This window comes from Bos grunniens, chromosome 28 (assembly GCF_055505025.1).
Source record: "Bos grunniens cultivar Pamir isolate PY7600 chromosome 28, Bosgru_T2T1.0, whole genome shotgun sequence".
NCBI lineage: Eukaryota > Metazoa > Chordata > Mammalia > Artiodactyla > Bovidae > Bos > Bos grunniens.
In genome coordinates, this window is record NC_141192.1 from 36,576,830 (window position 1) to 36,579,597 (window position 2,768).

The window sequence follows — 2,768 nt, forward strand, 5'->3', positions numbered from 1 at the left end:
CTGGAACCTTCGGCTTTGTACGATGCTGCACCTTAAGTCATGGGACTGTGCTAAGTATACTCTTCGGCTCATGACATGTAACCACCCTTGGTCCTCACTTAGTCCTTTCTACTTGTGTTCCTTAGTTCCATTACGTAACAAACACTGCTAAGCCAATCTCACCCAAGAGTTAAAAATTAAAAAAAAAAAATCTACCGCTGATACACACCTATCTGGGTGCTTACCTGTTATCATCTCACTTTGCGGCTTGCCTTCTATGGGCAGTTAATACCTTGAATTTGTATTTATCATTCCTACCCTTCATACTTCTCTTTTGCTTTATCCTATATATGTGTATATATAAATATATAATCAACATGTTTTTTTAATTTTCCTGGTTAGCTAACATCACATAGCTAAGAGTCACCCAAGTTGTGGCATGTGGCTGGAGTTCAGCTATTTCTCTGTGGTATGACATTCCATTGTGTGGATATGCCACAATTAATCTATTTTCTTGTCAAAAGTCATTGGTGTTTTTTTTTTTTTAATATCTAGAACAGAAATTCTATGAACAAACTCCATCTTTAGAAACACAATCGAGAAAAATACCTTCAAAATACAGAAGAGGCAGATCTCAGTCACATATACAATGGATAAACAAATAACCAGGAGCTCTTTGGATAGTTAGACAAAGAATTTAACACATGAATAGGATTACTCAAGACTTAAAAAACTGTCTGTTTAAATAATTTGGGGTATATACAGTCAGTTGAAGTACATGAACAGCAATGAGAATAAATCTAAGGTTTCATTTTAAAAAGATAAAATGGAAATGTCGTTTATTTATCATTAGTTAGGCCAGTGATCCATGACTGCATTTTGCTGAAAACTAATTTATCTTGGAAAAGTAGGGCGTGGCTGTCACAGATGAAACGAGGAAGAAAATTGAAGCAGTTCTTGTTATATTTGGGTCAAAATATAGTTTGATCTCAATTTTCTAGGTCATCTAGGTAAAACTTGTCCCTGGGATGGAAAGGCTCAGTAATTACTTTATTTCACACTGCTTTTTATGATGGAAAATAAGTACATATTGGTTTTCCTCTGAAGGAACAACTTTGATCCATTTGAGCATTAATAGTGCATATATTATACATTAATTATTCATTCATTTTTTTAAATCAACAAGATGTATTGAGCACTGTTTTACATGCAGAAGAAAGGTATGTTCTGAAGAGAAATAGAACAAAGAAGGGAGAGAGGGTGGAACGTCTGGGATAGCTTCTCTTAGAAGTGACATTGGAGGACATGTAAAAAGGATAAAAGAGGTGGGTATTTTTTTTTTTACATTTAAATTTATTAGCTTTTTTGTAGGGGCTTTCCTGGTGGCTCAGTGGTAAAGAAACTGCCTGCCAATGTAGGAGATGCAGGTTCAATGATCCCTGGATTGGGAAGATCTCCTGGAGAAAGAAATGGCAACACACTCCAGTATTCTTGCCTGGAAAATCCCATGGACAGAGAAGCCTGGCAGGCTACATACAGTCCATGGGGTCACAAAAAAGTTTGACATGACTCAGCAACTAAACAACAACAAATAGTTGCTTTACAATGTTGTACAACAAAGTGGCTTAGCTATAAGTACACATATATCCAATCCCTCTTGTCCCTCCCTCCCGCCTACCCCTATCCCACCTTTCTAGGTCATCACACAGCACCAAGTGATGTGCTAGACAGCAGCTTCCCACTAGCTATCTGTTTTACACATGGCAGTGCACATACTTCAGTCCCAATCTCCCAATTTATACCCCTGTGCCCACACATCCATTCTCTACATCTGCATCTCTATTCCTTCCCTACAAATAGGTTTCAGTTCAGTTCAGTTCAGTCGCTCAATCATGTCTGACTCTTTGCCACCCCATGAATCACAGCAGGCCAGGCCTCCCTGTCCATCACCAACTCCCAGAGTTCAGCCAAACTCATGTCCATCGAGTCAGTGATGCCATCCAGCCATCTCATCCTCTGTCGTCCCCTTCTCCTCCTGCCCCCAATCTCTTCCAGCATCAGGGTCTTTTCCAATGAGTCAACTCTTCGCGTGGGGTGGTCAAAGTATTGGTGTTTCAGCTTCAGCATCAGTCCTTCCAATGAACACCCAGGACTGATCTCCTTTAGGATGAACTGGTTGAATCTCCTTGCAGTCCAAGGGACTCTCAAGTGTCTTCCCCAACACCACAGTTCAAAAGCATCAATTCAGTGCTCAGCTTTCTTCACAGTCCAACTCTCACATCCATACATGACCACAGGAAAAACCATAGCCTTGACTAGACGGACCTTTGTTGGCAAAGTAATGTCTCTGCTTTTGAATATGCTATCTAGGTTGGTCATAACTTTCCTTCCAAGGAGTAAGTGTCTTTTAATTTCATGGCTGCAGTCACCATCTGCAGTGATTTTGGAGCCCAAAAAAATAAAGTCTCACACTGTTTCCACTGTTTCCCCATCTATTTTCCATGAAGTGATGGGACCAGATGCCATGATCTTCGTTTTCTGAATGTTGAGCTTTAAGCCAACTTTTTCCACTCTCCACTTTCACTTTCATCAAGAGGCTTTTGAGTTCCTCTTCACTTTCTGCCATAAGGGTGGTGTCGTCTGCATATCTGAGGTGATTGATATTTCTCCTGGCAATCTTGATTCCAGCTTGTTCTTCTTCCAGCCCAGCATTTCTCATGGTGTACTCTGCATATAAGTTAAATAAGCAGGGTGACAATATACAGCCTTGACGTACTCCTTTTCCTATT